The sequence below is a fragment of the Lathyrus oleraceus genome, chromosome 2, assembly GCF_024323335.1.
Source record: "Lathyrus oleraceus cultivar Zhongwan6 chromosome 2, CAAS_Psat_ZW6_1.0, whole genome shotgun sequence".
In the NCBI taxonomy this organism is placed as follows: Eukaryota; Viridiplantae; Streptophyta; class Magnoliopsida; order Fabales; family Fabaceae; genus Lathyrus; species Lathyrus oleraceus.
The window spans coordinates 153,235,043-153,254,938 of record NC_066580.1 but is presented as its reverse complement, the minus strand read 5'-3'; positions in this window follow the sequence as shown (position 1 = coordinate 153,254,938).

The following is a 19,896-nucleotide window of genomic DNA, read 5'->3' as shown; positions in this document are numbered from 1 at the left end:
CCTCTTATGTCTTCATGCCTTTCATCATCTTCGTCATAAAAATTCGGAGCATGTTGTTGATCTTCAAAATAAGGTTGCATGTGTGCATGTACAAGGGGTGGTGCAAATGTGTGGACCACGGGATGAGTTTCATTGATAGTTGGTAGAGGAACCGTCTACTGAGTGGATTGTACAAAACTAGAGGCGCCTTCAACTGGAGGTGTGAAGTCAGGAGGTAAACCGTAGGCTGGACAAGTGGTAGGCACTATCCTCGCAGGTTGGGGTTCAATCGTAGGACCAGTGATTTCTAAAACGAGCGTCGTTTAGGTGTCCAACTTGGACTTTGTAGTATTTCCATGACTTGACCCATGTTTCCTCGTAGGTCCTCAAGTTCCGAGCTTACTCTCTCCAATTCTTGTTCTTGATCTGCCATTCTTTGATGAGTGTTGGCTCTGGTGCTGTAGTGGTGTTGAGGACTCAGTGTGGAACTGAAGAAGACGCAACAATGAGTTTTTTGTTTGAAGAATGACATGAATGTATGTTATGGGTGCATTTTGTGCAAAGCTCTTACTTATTTTTATTATTTATTCTAGCAATGTTAGAATATATTAAATAAGAGTAAAATGTAATAATTGAGGCCCAAAATGACAACTTCCATTAATTAAAATCAAATTTGAATACAAAATGATTTCACTTCAAGTTCAAATGATTCAAATTCATATACAAAAGATTCAAACACCAACAATTCAGATTCAAGTACAAGTAAACTTAAGTTTCATCTCAGCTCTTATGATCGTAGCAAGATATGTGGTGAGCTCCTTCACCATTTTCTTGCAAAACTTGACAAAATTGAAAACTTTAGGAGGTGTGTTTTCTGGACACATACAACAATCGACCTCTTGGAGTTTTTTTGGGAGTTCCAACATGTTTAGGTTAACAAATCTAGCTAAGTTGCGGAATTTGCCATTCCATTCAACATAGATTTATTGGAGTTTCTTGATGACCTGCTGATCTTCATCTAAGGCTACTCAAGCCTCTCTATACAACCTTTTCCAATACACACAATAATTCTTTAGGAGCAAGTAGGCTGCATCACCTTCTTGGCTCTCCAAAACTGCAAACCTCATATTAGCTTCTTCCAACTGGTACTTTAGGTGGTGACAGTTTCTTTCAGCTTCTTCCTTTTGGAGTATCTCACGGGACAATTTTTCTTTGCATTTTTTCAGAGTGTCCTTCAATTCACGAATTCTGCCTCAAAGTAGAGCTTAATTTATTTCTTTTCCATAAGAGATCTATCCAACATCCTTCCTAACTCACAAATTCTATGTTCAGCTTTCTTAAGCTCTTCCTTTCTGGTCTGGATCATTGATGTGGAACCTATAAGGATATGATCAAAACCGTCCTTCTGGTCTTCCAATAGCCTGGCTCTCTTGTTACTATCTTCAAGTTCCCGGGCTTTCCCCTTACGTTCATCCTTCAAATTTTGATTTTCCAAGATAGCTCGGTTCATCTGAATATGTAATTCAGTATTCTCCAACTCGAGCTCCTTAACCTTAGCAGCGAGTTTCTCCATGTCCTCAGGGAGTATGGGCTTTGGCTCAGGAATTTTAGGAAACGCTGAAGCATTAAAGATAAATGGAAAATGGATTTCTTTAAATCTTTCTTTCACCCATCGAGTGTAAGTTTCTTTGACAAGAGTGTTTCTTTTTCCAAACTCTTTACATCAGGATTACTTGCTTGGATGTCAAAGAGCACAAATGGTTGTAAGTCTTTTGCTTCAGGAGGACCACTCATGGAGTAGTCGTGTTGCATTCGAGATAACATAGGGTTATAATGACGCAACCCTTAGTACCTAACAATGGCACATTAGGAAATTTCCCACAACTGACAATGATGTATGGGGTTTCGCATTCTCTGATATACCATCTGATAGAACTTGCAGTGAGAGAAGCTAGTCTTTGGGGAGATTTAAGCTCCTTTGCCACAAAAGGGCCTTTTTCGAGCATATGTTGCATGAACCAAGCATAAAAAACTTCCACCCCTCTTTTCATGTCGAGCATGAAGGGCATGGTAAATGTCAGCTAAGAGAAATGGTATAGGATTGCCAGAGAGAGACTTCTACGACTACATGATCCACAAACTTTTCAATGTTTGTGAAGAGCACAATCCCATGGATCAATAAAGCCAACACAACATATAATACGTTCGAATTTCCTTTTTTCTTGAACTTCAGATCTAATTCTTTCAAGAACCTCATGGTAAAACCTTTGAAACCCCTTTTCTCAACCCAATTGGCTAGAACAGTCGTGACATTGATACTTAGGGCTAAAGCTATCTTCTTTGGGCCCACTTCCTCTTCAAGCTTTGGAAATGGATTGAAATCTTTCAACTTTAGACCCACAATTCTCTCAACTTCTTCCAAAGTAGGAGCCAGATGGAAATCAGCAAATGTGAAACAGCGTAGAGGCGGGTCATAATATTGTGCCAAAGAGTTGATCATCCCATAGTCAATATTCTTAGTCAGAAGGCTCAAAATTTTCCCATAGTCTTTTCCGAAGTCATCACGCTTACTAAGAGTCAAATTAGAGATCAAAGCTTTCAGACTGTCAAGCTTAGGTTCCTTGTACTTAAGTGAGAAAGTGTTTCTTCTTGGAGTTGTCATTTTCAAGTTCTCAATTCCTGAAACAAATAAGAGACAACTAAGAGTTTCCTTTTTATGATGTTGATGCAATGTATGTGGATGAATGTGACACATTTTCTTTGTATAAGTTCAATAGGCTTAAGGCATAGATAAGTCAGATTGCTTCGTATAGAACAAGGTTCTCACTAGGTATGGTTTAAGGTTTCAAAAAAGTTCCTAGAGTCATGGATCCATTAGACTGTTTGCTGCATGTGGCAACTTACTTGTCGGGCATCAACTCCATCCAAAGAATCTACTATGAGTGAGGTTCTCGCATCGATCAAATGAGAAATTCATATCGCAGACCCACATTACGCAACCATCTTTCCTAGTTGGACAAAGGATTAAGTTTCTACAAATGGTCCTTAGAGTCATGGATCCTAAAGAAAATATCGAAGCTTACGGCAACTTACTTGCCGGGAGACAACATCCTCCCAAGGATCTACTCTAAGTAAGGTTCTCGCACTGACCCAATGAGAAGTTCATATCACGGACCCACACTACTCAACCTCATCCTATCTTATGTTTTTAATCGAGACTCGGGTAAAAAGTCTTTCCCACTGTAATACCCCAAAATTTACCCTTCATTTTTCCTAGAAGCATACGCTTTACGCATGCATTCATTTTTAGGTCATTTAGCATTTGAATTTCATCATGGCAATCAGAATCGGATCCAAGAAGCTTGAACATCATCCAGGACACTTTGTGGGCTCTATTTAGATGATTAGTCAACACAAGGGAAAGACTTGAGCTACTTCCAACAGGGGTCTGTTCGTCAATCAAAACGTTAATCTTGAAGGAGCCAAGGTTTGTTCATGAGCTTCCAACAGGGGTCTATTCCTATTACCCTGGCTGGAGGAAAAAGATAGTGAGAGAAGAGGTAACAGAGAACTCGGAGCAGCCTCCAAACCCTGAAGGGAACTCAACTGCACAGAATCACCTCTACCTCACATAAACCCTAAAGATTGTTTTGTAAACCTCACAGGTGCAACTCAATTTCAATCAAGCTCTCCAATCAGGTTTGCCCTTATTCCCATTACCTTTGTGCTTTGAAGTTGAATACTTTGAATGTTTGAGGTATGATGGATGAATTTCATTAGGTTTTTGCCCACGGGTTCATAATTATGTATGAATGTATAAATAATGCCTTGAATGCTTAATCGTTTAATTTCTGAAGTGTATGCCACAGGGTTTCAGGTTTCTGAAGCCATACTGTTATCCATGAAAAACCATACTGTTTTGCTCTAATCTGACTTACGTTTGTCATAGCATGTTTTCTCCTAATCTTTATCTTGTTTCACTAACTCTTTTGTTGAGTTTTTGTGAAGGCTCACATGACTTTTGCAGGGATAGCTCGCTGGATAGTCCACTTTGCTTGTGGGATACCATTTGGGAGATTTATTCTGATTGCCTTGTTGGCACATTTACTTTATACATGTTTGTTTTGTATGTGTTCGTATCCCCGCAGGTAGCGCGGTTCCTTCGTCAAGGATTTCCTTTTTGCATGAGCATCCCAAACCCTAACCCTTCATTGATTTTTCTTCTCCTAAACACACGTTTACCCCTTCTACTACAGGTGAGTAAGTCTCCAAAGGTCAAGCATCCGGTAGATTGCGTAGTAACGTCGTCCGCCCCCAAAACATAATCCTTAACCCCGTAGATAGCCGAACTACGGCTTGCTCTGATTCTCATTCCATATGAGATATGTAGGCATAAGATGCGATGTCTTAGCGAGCACACATCCCCCCAACCCATATTCAGATGAGATACGTATGCAATGGATGTGACATCCGCGCGAGTCATTTTCATTTAACCCCTTTTTTTAGTAAACAACACAAGATAAACTCACACCCTTTAGACAAGAACTGAAGGTGAGAAAAACAAGAAAGGGGGGTTTGAATTGTTTTTGAAAATAAGCGCTTTTTCAGAGAAAGACCACACAAGGAATTTATACTGGTTCGCTTATAACACAAAGCTACTCCAGTCCACCCGGCCAAGGTGATTTCGCCTTCAACAAGGACTTAATCCACTAATCTTGAAAGATTATTACAACCAACGTCTAAGAGAAAAATCTCTTAGTCCTCTCAAGTCTACTGACTGCACAGAGTCACTTGAGGAAATATAAAACAATTTAGAATAAAAACAGAGTATGTAATCTAGAGTGCTTCTAGGATAAAGCAAGTATTACAATAGTAAGAGCAAATAGAATGTTTCACATTCTGAGTAAAAGCTCGTGAAAGATTGAGAGAGAGAGAGAGAATATTTCAGTGTATTCAGGTGTGTCTCTCAATGCTGTTTGCTGTCCTTTATATAGAGGTGAAAGGACCGTTGAAATTTTGATGGCGGATATTGTCTTGAATAGAAATTAATGCCATAACTTCTGTTTTTTCTTGCCAAAACAACTTTGTCTCCCTGAATAACTTCTTTCCAATAATAGTTCCTTTCCATTTAAAATCGAAGTTGACGTTACTCTTTATGAATTGGGAAATCCATTATCAGAGTCTACGTAACTCTGTTAATCTGAGATCTTGCTATGTGGCTTCAGAGCTTCTGATGTTTTTGATATTCGTTGTTCAGAGTCAGATCTTCTAGAGCGCACTTCTTCTTCAGATGCTTCTGATTTTCTGATCTGCTGTTTTGCTCAGAGTCAGAACTTCTAGAGCGCGTTTCTACTTCAGATGCTTCTGATCTTCTGATAATTTGTATCTGATTTGATTCTGTATCTGATGACGTAATCTGATTCCTTTCTTCTTGTCTTAGAATCCTGCACACTTAGAAACTTTTCGTTAGAGTGCCATTTTTGGTTTCATCCTTTGTTATCATCAAAATCCTGGAGTCTGTTGTAGAACAATTTTTGTTCTTACAATCTCCCCCTTTTTGATGATGACAAAACAAACTCAAAAGACAGATGAAACATAAAAAATTAGAGTTTATCAGATCAGATAGAAGTGAGCTCCCCCTGAGATAGGCTAGGGTGTTCAGAAGTTCTTACCAGAGCTTCCCAGAAATGAAGTTTCTCGATACCTTCTGCAATTTTTTAAGTCCAGTGTTAGATGAATTTATTTTTAAGGAATAGTATATTTGCAGAGTGCTTAAGGTATTAGGCAATATTTCATCAGAGCTATTTGATTTCTCCCCCTTTTTGTTAGAATCAAAAAGACGTAAACAAAACAATGAGCAGAAAGAAATAGATATATATATAGATAAGAGAAACAGAACATCAGAGATAATGACAAGAAAAGAAACATCAAAAACGAGGATAAGCAAAGCAACAAGCAAAAATCCTAAGTGCCTAAGGGTTGGGAGGAGGAGGCATTCTCTGAAGCAGTTGAGTCAGCAGGTTCTGGATGTTGGTGTTGACAGAGTCCTGTTGATCCAGTCTGGCTCGGACTTCCTTCTGCTTTTTCTGGAGTTCTTTAAGCGTCTTGAGAACCAGAGGGACAAAAGTAGAGGACTCCCCCTGAGTCAGAGCATTTTGTGCTTCAGCAGCGGCTTTAGCTTTAGCTTCAGCAGCAGGTTGTGCTTCAGCTTCAGCAGCAGCAGCAGCATCAGCAAGTGCTTTGGCTTCAGCTTCCCTTGCCCTTTGGATTTCTTCTTGTCTGGCTCTTTCTTCTTCTTGCCTTCTGGCTTCTTCTTCAGCTTCTCTGGCCAGACGCTCCTGTAGTCTTGCCTCAGCGTCTCTGATGAAGTCGTTTCTGACTTGCTCAAAGATGTGCTTCAGCTTGAAGGCCTCAGAAGTCATCCAGCCAATGACTCTGTTCAAGTGTGTCCTTACAGAGGATGGATCATCACTGATACTAGAGTTTATGGTCAGAGACTTGACCTTTTCCACTGAAGCCCCTGCGAACAGCATAATGGCTTCCTCTAGGGTAGGCAGGGAATGTTCTGGTTCAGATGTTTGAGGTGGAGAGGTTGGAGGGCTTAGGTTGAGTGTTTGAGGTTCAGCGGAAGTGTTTGGAGGGGTGATGTCAGAGGTATGGAGGTCAGAGTGTTGAACTTCAAATGGAGTGATGGTTGGTTGTTCTGTGGGAGGTGAAGTTACTTCAGGTTCATGTGGAGGTTGTTGTGGTTGTTGTGAATTACGGTTTAGAGATTGAAGTTGTGCTAGAGTGGGAGAAGCGGGGTCAGAGGGTTCTGTGTCAGAGGAAAGGATAAAGTAGGGAGGTGATTCTGGGGCTGAGGATGAGGAAGAGGTTTGATTTAATTCTTCAGCTTCGGATAGTGGTAAGGAGGTATTTGCAAGATTGAATTTTGGTAGAGGTTGTTGTGTTCTGGTTATGGAAGGAGGGATTTCAGATATGGTGTAGATGGGTGTTGGTAGAGGAGTAGAAGAAGCCAATGGCTGTACAGAGGGAACATTAGAGGCAGACTTACCAAAAGACTCTTGCAGAGGCGCTGGAGGTCTTGATTCAGAAGATTCTCCTAGCTTTGCTTTCTTCGCTCTTGAAGCCTTCTCAGATGGACCCCTTTTGAACCTTATGAAATCTGGAGCTGAATCAGGCAGATCGCTTAATCTGAAGTCTGAGATGTCCACTCCTTCATCCTTCAGACGTTGGAGATAGTGGAGAATTGCCTCTTTGGGTTCATTCTTGTAGAACCTACATAGACCATTTGGCATATCCCTCTGATCTTTTAAGGCTTCCCAAGAGGTGTCCAAAGTAGGTTTAACTTGAATCTTCTTCAGAATCCCCATGCTCTTCAGATTTCTGGAGTTCAGAGGCCTTCTAGTTTCTATTGCCATATCTTCCATGAGTTTGTGTTTTTCCAGATGGTCTACGAGCCCATTTTCTATCAGGACACCTGATAGAAGTCTTCCCAGAGGGATGTAGGTTCTGGGTTTCATGTTGTTCCTGGTCTCCCGTACGGAGTCTCTGAGATATTTGAAGAGGAGTGCTGGGAGGCAGAGCTTCAGACCCTTGTGAATACAGTACAGAATACACTTCTGATATGTATTGATGTAATCTGAGGAGTTTGATGCTGGGCGGTGATGAATGGTTCCCAGAATGATTTTGAGCCATACCCGGAGGTTCTGATGAAGTTCCTTGTTCTTTGAGGGGTTGCCTTCTGTGTTGAGTTTGAAGATAGTAGGGTTGATTTCATGAGCAATGTATTTTGCCCTAGGATTGATGTTGTAAATCCTTCTTCCTCTAGCGTTCTCCATGTTTAGCAAGGCAGCTATAGACTTTTCAGTAATCATAATTTTTAACCCCAATACGTAGGAGACTATGAAGTGGTCGTCAGCGTCAGCAAACCTCCAGAATTCCTTAATGAGGTTTGGGTAAACAGGGCCATAGAGGCGTTGAAAGTAGTTTTCCCAACCTTGTTGACGGAGTTCTTCAGTTAGGTCTACTCCATTCCTCTTCATGTTGTTGAAATCCACCAGTGATTCACACAAAACATCCAGTTTCTCGAAAGGAGTTGCAAGATTGATATGAGGCTCACGGTCAAGAATATGAGGCTCCTTGTAAATTGGTGTTATAGTTACGCATGTAACTGTTGGAGTAGGAATGCTTGTGCTTTGAGTTGCGTTGCTGGACTCCATTTGTTGAGAGTAGTTGAACACGGATTGTTGTTGAGAATCCATTGTTGATGAAGAACGAGATGAAGATGAACTGCTTGCAGAAATGCCTGAGAGAGCTAGGTTTGAAGAAGTGAGTGAGTGAGAGTGAAGTGTGTGTGAAGTGTGAGAGGAGTGTTTATATACCTAAAATAAACGCATGCAAAACGACACATAAATCAGAGTTAGCACAAAACCCAAGATAGCACGTTTAGAGGGAGAAATGATTATGGCTCATTAATGAATGTCTAATCCCAACAGTATGCACACTGCTCGAGGAGATCTCAAACATCTGTCCTTTGAATTTCTTCTGGACAGCTGTCTAGAAGTTCCAAGGTTAGACGCAATTCACTCCACGTGTTTGATTTATCTGATCTTCAGGAATACCAAACGAATGGTTCCTGGAGATTTCTAACTCAGATATCTTCTTAACTTGGTAGAAGTGTCAGAGTCAGAGGTAGAAGCTCATTTGTTTATGTCAGAGTCTCATTTTACATCTTCAGAGGCACAATTTATTCAGGGCAATTTTGAATGTTCAGATTTTCTAAGATGAAAAGAAATCTATCTTCAGCTAAAGGCTTAGTAAATATATCTGCCCATTGATGATCTGTATCAATGAACTTCAATGTTACTATCCCTTTCTGAACATAGTCTCTGATAAAATGATGTTTTATTTCAATGTGCTTAGCTCTGGAGTGTAAAATGGGATTCTTACTTAGACAAATGGAGGCAGTATTATCATAGAAGATAGGAATGTTACTCTCGAAGATTTGCAGATCTTCTAACTGATTCTTCATCCAGAGCATCTGAGATGTGCACAGTGATGCTGAGATGTATTCTGCTTCTACAGTTGATAGAGTGATAGTTGACTGTCTTTTGCTGGCCCAGGATATCAGATTATTTCCTAGGAGTTGACAATTTCCAGATGTGCTTTTTCGTTCCAATCTATCTCCTGCATAATCTGCATCACAGTAACCCGAAAGTCTATACTCTGATGTTTTCTCATACATCAGGCCCAGGTTAGGAGTTCCTTTCAGATATTTGAAAATTCTCTTAACTGCTGTTAAGTGAGTTTCTCTAGGATCTGATTGGAATCTGGCACATAGACAAACACTAAATAGAATATCAGGTTGAGTAGCAGTCAGATAGAGAAGGGAGCCTATCATACCACGATAGAGCTTCTGACAAACCTTTTTACTTACTTCTTCCTTTTCAAGAATGCATGTTGGATGCATGGGAGTTTTTGCAGAGTTGCATTAAGCCATGTCAAATTTCTTCAGAACATCTTTTATGTATTTGCTTTGATGAACGTACGTGACTTTTGAGGTTTGGTTAATTTGAATTCCTAGAAAGAACTTTAGTTCTTGCATTAAGCTCTTTTCAAATTCTGCCTGCATTAACTCAGAGAATTCTTGACAAACAGAGGCGTTAGCAGAACCAAAAATAATATCATCAACATATATCTGACATATCATGAGATCATTGTTAAGGTTCTTACAGAAGAGTGTGGAGTCAACTTTTCCTCTGATAAAATTGTGTTCCAGAAGAAAATTACTTAAACGTTCATACCAAGCTCTGGGAGCTTGTTTAAGTCCATATAAAGATTTTTTAAGTTTAAAGACATGTTCTGAAAAATTTGGATTTTCAAAACCTGGAGGTTGGTTGACATACACTTCTTCTGATATATAACCATTAAGGAATGCGCTCTTGACATCCATTTGATATAATTTAATAGAATGGTTAATGGCAAAAGATACAAGAAGACGAATAGATTCTAACCTTGCGGGAGCAAAGGTTTCATTGTAGTCAATACCTTCTTGTTGACTGTAACCTTGAGCTACCAGTCGAGCTTTATTTCTGACGACTTCTCCTTTCTTATTCAGCTTGTTTCTGAATACCCATCTGGTTCCAATAACGTGAGTGCCTATAGGCTTGGGAACAAGATCCCAGACATCATTCTTTGTGAATTGATCTAACTCTTCTTGCATGGCTAAAACCCAGTCGTTATCTTGAAGTGCTTCATCACAGGATGTAGGCTCGATCAGAGACACTAGTCCCAGAGGCGTCTCTTCAGAGGTCCTGAAGGTAGATCTGGTTCTGACAGGTTCGTCTTTGTTGCCCAGAATCAATTCTTCAGATACGTTGATGCGACTTTTAGCTTTCTTTGTGATTAATGGGGAATTAATTTCCTCAGAGTTCTGAGTGGCAGTTGCTTCTGGAGCTTTGTCAGATCCTGCAAGAGTGATTTCTAAATCTGCAAAATTTTCAACTAGCTTTGACTTTTCAGGGTCAAGCTTATCATCAAATCTGACATGAATTGATTCTTCCACAATTTTGGTTTCTGTGTTGTATACTCTGTAGCCTTTAGAGCGTTCTGAGTATCCTAACATAATACCTTTCTGTGCTTTGGAATCAAACTTGTTCAGATGTTCTTTAGTGTTTAAAATAGAGCAAGAACATCCAAATGGATGAAAATATGAAATGTTTGGTTTTCTTCCTTTACACAGTTCATAGGGAGTCTTTTCTAGAATAGGTCTTATGGAGATTCTATTCTGAATGTAACACGCTGTATTTACAGCTTCGGCCCAAAAGTGCTTTGCCACATTAGTTTCGTTGATCATAGTTCTGGCCATCTCTTGGAGTGTCCTATTCTTCCTCTCTACAACTCCATTTTTTTGTGGAGTTCTAGGGCAGGAGAAATCATGGGATATTCCATTAGAGTCAAATAATTCCTCAAAGGATTTATTTTCGAATTCCCCACCATGATCACTTCTGACTCTGACAATTTTAGAGTCAAATTCTTTTTGCACTTTGGAGCAGAAACTAGTGAATACAGAGTGAGACTCACTCTTGTGTTTAAGGAATTTCACCCATGTCCAGCGACTAAAATCATCAACAATGACTAGTCCGTACTTCTTTCCATTGACTGATGCTTTTTTCACAGGACCAAATAAATCAATGTGAAGAAGTTCCAGAGGCTTAGAGGTAGTAACAATAGTTTTCTTTTTGAAAGATGTTTTTGAAAATTTTCCTTTCTGACATGCTTCACATAGAGCATCTGAAGAAAACTTCAGTTTAGGTAGGCCTCTGACTAACTCGAGTTTATTTAGCTGAAATAGTTTTCTCATGCTAATGTGGCCCAAGCGTCTATGCTATACCCATTGCTCTTCGTGAACAGACATCAGACATTTCACATTTTGTTCTTTTAAATCAGAAAGATTAATTTTATAAATATTGTTTTTCCTCTTGCCTGTGAATAGGACAGAACCATTGTTTTGATTTATGGCTTCACATGTTTTTTGATTAAAGATCACATCATAACCGTTATCACTTAATTTACTTATGGATAACAAATTATGCATTAATCCTTCTACGTAAAGGACATCAGATATAGAGGGAAGAGTACCATTACCAATAGTTCCGGAGCCTCTGATCCTTCCTTTCTGATCTCCTCCGAAACCTACGAATCCAGCGTCTTTAAGTTCCAGGCTTTGGAACATAGACTTTCTTCCCATCATGTGTCGCGAGCATCCAGAGTCTAGGTACCATGACTGGTGTTTGAACTTTGCTGCATAGGATATCTGCAACATAAACAATCTTATCTTTTGGTACCCAGAGTCTCTTGGGTCCTTTCTGATTAGTTTTCCCAGAGTTTCTTATAACTTTGGGTTTTCTAGCATTTTCAAATTTTTGTTCTTGTGTGTGTGTGTGTAGTGATATGAAAATGGAGATTTAAGTTGGTCACTAGTAGAAGTTTTATCTTCCTTAGGATCATACCCAATTCCTTTTCTATTGTTCTGACTGACTCCATACATCATGGATGCCATTACACTCCTTCCTATCCCATTTTTCAGAAACTTTTGAAAGGCTTTTTCGTATTTATAAATTATCGTATTTGAAGTTTGTGGGGCTTGAGATAATGCTTCTTCCAGTTTTAAACAATTTTTCTTTGCGGCATCTCTTTGTAATGTTAAGGATCTGTTTTCATCTTTTAGTTCTAGAATTGTCATCTCAAGTTTGCCACATTCTTCAAATTTTTCTTCAAGACAGCCTTTTATTGCTTTAAACTTTTGTTTTAGTTTCTGATATGAGCTAAGAGTTTCAGACAAGCATGACTCAAGATCAGATCGAGAGAGTTCAGAAAATACCTCTTCAGATTCTTCATCTGAACTGTTATTAGATGTGGTAGCCATGAATGCTACATTGGCCTGTTCATTAGAGTCAGATTCTGATGAGTCAGATTCACTATCATCCCAGGTAGCCATTAATCCCTTCTTGGGTCTAAGGGAGTTTTTCTTGAAGCTCTCTTTTCTGGAGCTGTCTTTCTTTAACTTTGGGCATTCGTTCCTGTAGTGACCTGTTTCTTTACATTCATAACAAGTAACATCTTTATTAGTTTTACCTTTAGATGTTGATTCTGATCGATCCCCTCTGGGTCTTGGTCTCCTGAAGTTATTGTTCCTCTTTTTCCAGAGTTGTTTAACTCTTCTGGTTAGGAGGGACAATTCTTCTTCATCATCAGAATCTTCCTGTTCAGAGTCATCAGCATCTTCTGTTTCGGCCTGGAATGCTTTGGTTCTATCAGATTTGCGTCTTTCAGATCTGGATTTTAATGCTACAGACTTGTTCTTCTTCTGAGGCTCATCTTCCTCTAGTTCTATCTCATGGCTTCTGAGGGAACTGACAAGCTCTTCAAGACTGATATTGTTCAGATCCTTAGACAGCTTCAGAGCAGTGACCATGGGTCTCCACTTCTTTGGCAAGCTTCTGACTACCTTTTTGACGTGGTCTGCAGTTGTGTACCCTTTGTCTAGAACTTTGAGACCTTCAATAAGAGTTTGGAATCTAGAGAACATTACCTCTATGGCTTCGTCATCCTCCATTTTGAAAGCTTCATATTTCTGGATAAGCGCCAGAGCCTTTGTCTCTTTGACCTGAGAGTTTCCTTCATGAGTCATCCTCAGAGAGTCAAGTATGTCTTTGGCTGTTTCTCTGTTGGTGATCTTTTCATACTCGTTGTAAGATATAGCATTGAGAAGTATGGTTCTGGCCTTGTGATGATTTTTGAAAATACGCTTCTGATCATCTGACATCTTACTTCTGGGAACTTCAACTCCATCCTCTGTGACAGGCGGTTTGTATCCATCTGTGACAATGTCCCAGAGATCAACATCATAGCCTAGAAAGAAGCTCTCAATCCTGTCTTTCCAGTAGTCGAATTTTTCTCCATCAAAGACAGGAGGCTTAGCGTTGTAACTGTCTCTTTCATTTGTGTGGGCCATGGTTTTTCTCGTTCTGGATCTCTCTACACTGTTAAGTGTTTGATTAGAAAATCAATAACAGAGCCGAAGCTCTGATACCAATTGAAGGTGAGAAAAACAAGAAAGGGGGGTTTGAATTGTTTTTGAAAATAAGCGCTTTTTCAGAGAAAGACCACACAGGGAATTTATACTGGTTCGCTTATAACACAAAGCTACTCCAGTCCACCCGGCCAAGGTGATTTCGCCTTCAACAAGGACTTAATCCACTAATCTTGAAAGATTATTACAACCAACGTCTAAGAGAAAGATCTCTTAGTCCTCTCAAGTCTACTGACTGCACAGAGTCACTTGAGGAAATATAAAACAATTTAGAAAAAAAACAGAGTATGTAATCTAGAGTGCATCTAGGATAAAGCAAGTATTACAATAGTAAGAGCAAATAGAATGTTCCACGTTCTGAGCAAAAGCTCGTGAAATATTGAGAGAGAGAGAGAGAATATTTCAGTGTATTCAGGTGTGTCTCTCAATGCTGTTTGCTGTCCTTTATATAGAGGTGAAAGGACCGTTGAAATTTTGATGGTTGATATTGTCTTGAATAGAAATTAATGCCATAACTTCTGTTGTTTCTTGCCAAAACAACTTTGTCTCCCTGAATAACTTCTTTCCAATAATAGTTCCTTTCCATTTAAAATCGAAGTTGACGTTACTCTTTATGAATTAGGAAATCCATTATCAGAGTCTACGTAACTCTGTTAATCTGAGATCTTGCTATGTGGCTTCAGAGCTTCTGATGTTTTTGATATTCGTTGTTCAGAGTCAGATCTTCTAGAGCGCACTTCTTCTTCAAATGCTTCTGATTTTCTGATCTGCTGTTTTGCTCAGAGTCAGAACATCTAGAGCGCGTTTCTACTTCAGATGCTTCTGATCTTCTATCTGATTTGATTCTTTATCTGATGACGTAATCAGATTCCTTTCTTCTTGTCTTAGAATCCTGCACACTTAGAAACTTTTCGTTAGAGTGCCATTTTTGGTTTCATCCTTTGTTATCATCAAAATCCTGGAGTCTGTTGTAGAACAATTTTTGTTCTTACAAGAACTACAAAAATGGATCCCGTAGAGTACTACGGATGCGTAGGGGTGCTAATACCTTCCCTTCACATAACCGACTCCAGAACCCAAGATTTGGTTGCGAGACCTTGTCTTTTCCTTTCCTCTTTTCAGGTTTACTTTGAGCGTTTCCTTTCCCTCCTTTGGAATAAATAACACACGGTGGCGACTCTTCTGTCATTTTCTTTTGCCGGTTGTTTTTTCGCACACCGTATTTTTCAGGTTGCGACAGCTGGCGACTCTGCTGGGGACGGGTTTCCCTAAGCGAGTCCCTCCTAGCTTTTGTAGTTTGTTTCTTTATTGGGTGTTCATGCTTTTGTACAGTTATTTATTTACCTGTTTTACCTTATTGCATTGTGTACATAACATTGCTGTATCTGTTGGCTGGCTATGGCTGGTTGGTGATCTTTGTGAGATGAGTTCTATACCCGAACTCGAGAGCACTTAGGATATGAGAATGGCATAGTCTTGTCGACTTGTGTGGAGTTATTCCTTAGCAAGTTGAATTGCAAGCCCATTCACTTGGTGGAGGTCACATTGAGATCAATAATGTCACACAAGTAAGTTGTGGTTAGACATTACTTTTTCCAATATAGACCTTAGAAGCCGAGGACCTTAGTTTACCAAACCCATCTTGACCTATTCGTAGGACGTAGTGCGAAAGTCGTTCAAGTGTAAGATTTGATACGATTGTTACGCGATACTACACTCATAAGAGTCTCGCTTGAGAATATTTTTGGAATACGAGTAGTCGTTCCTCCGATAATATCCGAAAGATGGGATTATGACTATGGGAACCTTTTGTAGAATATGTTTGGCAGGTTTAAACCTTAGTACACTCCTTTTGGGTGGTTCTTAACCTAAACTCCATGCTCGTGACTTGCAACAAACCCTTGATTCATGGTTGATCCGATCAGGTATCCTTAATATTAATGAAACTTGGGTGTTGATAAGGTGTAAACCATAATCCACCAAAATGGGTGGTTGACATTAAGGATAACATGATCCATCCCATGACCTTTGTTTGGTGTGCTCTTAATTTCTCTCCAGACAGTGCAACCTGACAGATGTTCAAGCAAATATAGCGATCCTGATTCCCATGCCACTGCACTGCATTCACATCATTTTGCATCACATCATTTTGCATTCATAATCATTCACACATGTTTATCCATTTTTGTGGGGTTTATATCTTCTACTTGATTCTAGTCGGAATTTTCTTGGTTCTCATCAACGGCTTAGTCTTTTTTTTTACATCGTTTATCTATTGAGAGACTAGAATCAAGGGGGTAGAATACCTTTGGAATTGATAAAAATGTCATTGCATTTACATATTCATTAGCATTGTTGGAGAATTTCCATCCAAGGGGCAGCGGAATTTAAAAATTTCTCCATTTAGTGATCCTTACGAATGGGCATGATCAGTGATAGAATCGTTACCTCTTGTGGCGATTCAAACCTTTGGTGCAGATCTCTGATAATGATCAAAACCTTTGATACAGATCCACGGGGCGATCACGAACGTTGAACGATGACAACGTCTCTACTCAGTCCACACGAACAGATTCCTTCAATCGTAGTGCTAGATGTTATGAATGAAGGCTTTGAGTGAGAGAAAGAGGGAAACAAAATTCCAAGTCTTTACTTAAATTTCAATCTGAGTGGAGTCTTACAATGCTTCTACCCAAGGGGTTCTATTTATAGAACCACTTGTGTGGGCTTCAAGCTAAAAAGCCCACTTAAGTGTATTTTGCCCATATCTCATAATATGCCAAAATCACTTAAGTATTTGGTACCTTACCATATTTCGTTTCCACTTAAGTGCACCGTACCTTACGGTGTTCCTTAGTTACTCTATTTCTCATCAATCCGTCCTTTGTGTGTGACCCTATAGGTTTTCGCGACGTTGGCAATTATATTAAATCACGCATTTAAAATAATAAACAGTGAGCGGTATCTAGCAACACATCACTGCTACCCAAGTCACGAAAATGTCATGTGATCTGACAAAACCTCCTGTGATAATAATTATGTGTATAATTACCCCTTTGCCCTTATGTCTATATTGAACACAAGGTATAGACCATGTCACCCTTATCCTGTTCAATATTGGGCTCATAGACATTTATCCTGTTACGCAGGATTGGCAAATTCCATCTAGGACACTCATGTCCCTCAGCATGCTTCGTGGAGTACCCATCAACTGTCTTTATGGTTATCCAGTTACGGACAATGTTGGATCAGCAATAAAGCACTCGACTCTACATCTAGGATCCATAGTGGTTTCAGGTCGAAGAGTGGTGATCGGTCACCATTTTACTTGATTTTCATCATGTTCTCGGCCAAAAATTCATCAATGTGGTAACCCTTTATGTTGAGTTTTAGTGTTTGAATTTTAAGTATTTCATAGTTGAGTAGTTTTATGCTTATTCTGCTTTTGGTGTTAATTTAAGTTTTTAGATGCGTTTGATGTCGTTTCCATGGTATTGTGCATGTTTCAGAAGTAGTTGAAGAGTCGGAAGTGCCAAGGCAACAATGGAAAGTGAAAGAAAAAGAAATAAAAAATAGAAGGAAATTTCTGGAGCCAAACACGGCCCGTGTCTCCTGACACGGCCCGTGCTGCAAGAAGACCTTCTTCCCATACAAAAACCAGGGGGCTGACACGGCCGGCCGTGTTGCTTGGCATGGCCCGTGTCAGCAAGTCTGAAGGAAAATCAAAAATAAAGTAATTGAAGAGCCAACACGGCCGGCCGTGTTGCCTGGCACGGCCCGTGTTGGCAGATGCGCTGAAGTTTCTGATTTTTGTGTTTTCACTCATGTAAGTGATCCCGGAGGGCATTTTTGACTTTTTGGCTTGGCTGTAATGTGTACTACACTATTTAGACCTAATGGAAAGACAGAGAGAGGGGGACGGAACAAAGAAGAGAACGAGAGAATCAAGTTTTTTGGAGACCGGAGATCATCAAGCGCGGAAGCAATTGAAGATCGAAGCTATCTAATCTCTTGTAATGTCTAATCTTATATTTGTACCTTCTTTGAATATTATAATGAGCTAAACCCCCCAATGCTAGGGGGGTGTCCCTGAATTGCTTTTGTAATGAACCTTTTTCCTACAATGTTATGAATGTCTATGTTTTTATGAAATCAATTTGTTATATCACGAGTGTAATGCTTGCCGTATTGGAAAATTAGGTATTGATTTGGAGGTAAAGGAGGTCTGACAAATCCCTTTATCACTATGTGTATAACAACATCGCTAATTTCTCTTAGGAATGAGGATCTAATAGTGATGATGGGAAATTCTTGATATTCATACATGGGATTAATATTCTTTTGAATGGCTAAGGAATTGGGATTTAAAATTGAATGTTAATGGTTTCTGGCTAAGGAATTAGGGGAAACTACTCTTGAGAACCATATTGAATCATTCGAACATAGATATCATAAAATAAGGATTAAGTTTATTTCAGAGCAATTCATACACCCTTGATCTAGCATGTTTAACTTTTCTGTATTCAAAAATCTCTATTTTGCCTTTATATTTTACAAAGCAAATTCACTCTTCACTTACCAACCAAAGGTTATTTTGTTTAATTGAATCATTATCAACACTGATAGTTCCTACGCAATCCTCGAGATCGATACTCAGGATAATTCCTTTTATTACTACATCGGTAAAATAGTACACTTGCTATTTTCCCGATCAAGTTTTTGGCGCCGTTGCCGGGGAAAGGCCGTGGTAGAGACCTCAAGACCGAGACAAAGGTCCCGGAGGATGCCAAATGCACACGGAATCATTTTTGAGGATGATGATCATGTTGAAAGGTACAAGACACACCTTAAAAGGAAGCTTGTACCTACAAGGTATGTTTGTGATGATACTATGAGTGCGTTAGGAATTCTAGATGATGTATCCCAAATGTTCCACAATTTAGGTATTTTTGAATTTATGCATGCTGATGTGCCTACCTATGAACGCATCACTCTAGAGTTCCTAAGCACTGTTAAATTTAAATTGGAAAAAAATTGGACTGGTCATGTCTATGAATATTTTGGTACTATGAGTTTCCGACTTTATAACGAAGATTACTCGATGTCGGTTATTCAGCTTGGGCAATGCCTCCGGTTACCATTGGTAGGATCCGGGGCAGTGCCAAATGACTTTTCTGCAGGTTCCTTTTGGTCCTCTATTACAGGTTTACCACAGTACGAACCCCGGAGTGCAAAGGCATCATGGATTCAAAACCCGTGCTTCCGATATGCTCAAAAAGGGTTAGCATTCACCTTGTTTGGACGAGGAGATAGTACAGGTGTAGCGGCAAAGCGGGAGTTATATTTGATGCATGCCATGGTTAATGAGGAACCAGTGAATGTGGCGGCCTTCGCCGCGGACCATTTAGGTACATGGGGCGTGCCAGCTCAGGAGCCATTTCTGTGGGAGGTATGATAACACAAATTGCTGTCTGGTGTGGTTGTAGGCCGGTGTTGGACGGAGAAACTCCGATGCAGGCGTTGGGTAAGCTTGATCTCAATGCCCTGTGTACGCAAGGCATGCTCGAACAAAGCCGTCATGGGTATGTGTTGGTAAGCCGAACACGCCGGCTGTTCCGCTTACCGAACACTGATAAAACTAATGTTGATAACAATGAGAATTGGTTGTATACCTCTGTTGACCCCGAAGAGGCGGGAGAAGATGAATTTCTTGCAGGTGATACAAGGGAGGAAGATGCACCGGCAAGGGAGAGGGTTGTTCCTCACCCTCACACCTCTCACCACAGAGGTATGGGAGCCTCCTTTGCTGGATGGACACCCATGGACATGGATCAGTTCCGTGTCGAGCAGGCTCGCCAGGGAGCGGAGATTGATCGGATCGTGACAGAGCAGCTCCGTCAAGGGGCTGCCATTGATGATATTCAAAGGATGATGCAACATATGATGTTGCAATTTCCACAGCACCCTCCTCCGCAGTAGGCACCGTAAGTCCCTCTTGCATTTGGGTTTAAACATTGGGGTCAATGTTTAGTTCAAGTGTGGGGGGGTTCCTTTCATTGTTTTAGTTTATTTTCCGTTTTGGTTTTTCATTTTTTAAGTTAATTTTCCCTTGATTTCTTTTATGTTTAACTGTTTGGATGTTGGGTTACAGATTGATGGATAAAAACCAGAGGCGTAATGGAAGGATGGTTAGTGGATGAAAGACACGACCCGAACTCACGCTCCCGAGGCACCCTGGAAATTTATGCAGTCGAAGAAAAACTATTGTTGGACACAGTGGGATGAAAACTGGATTGAGATAGAAGTATGGTACACCTGAA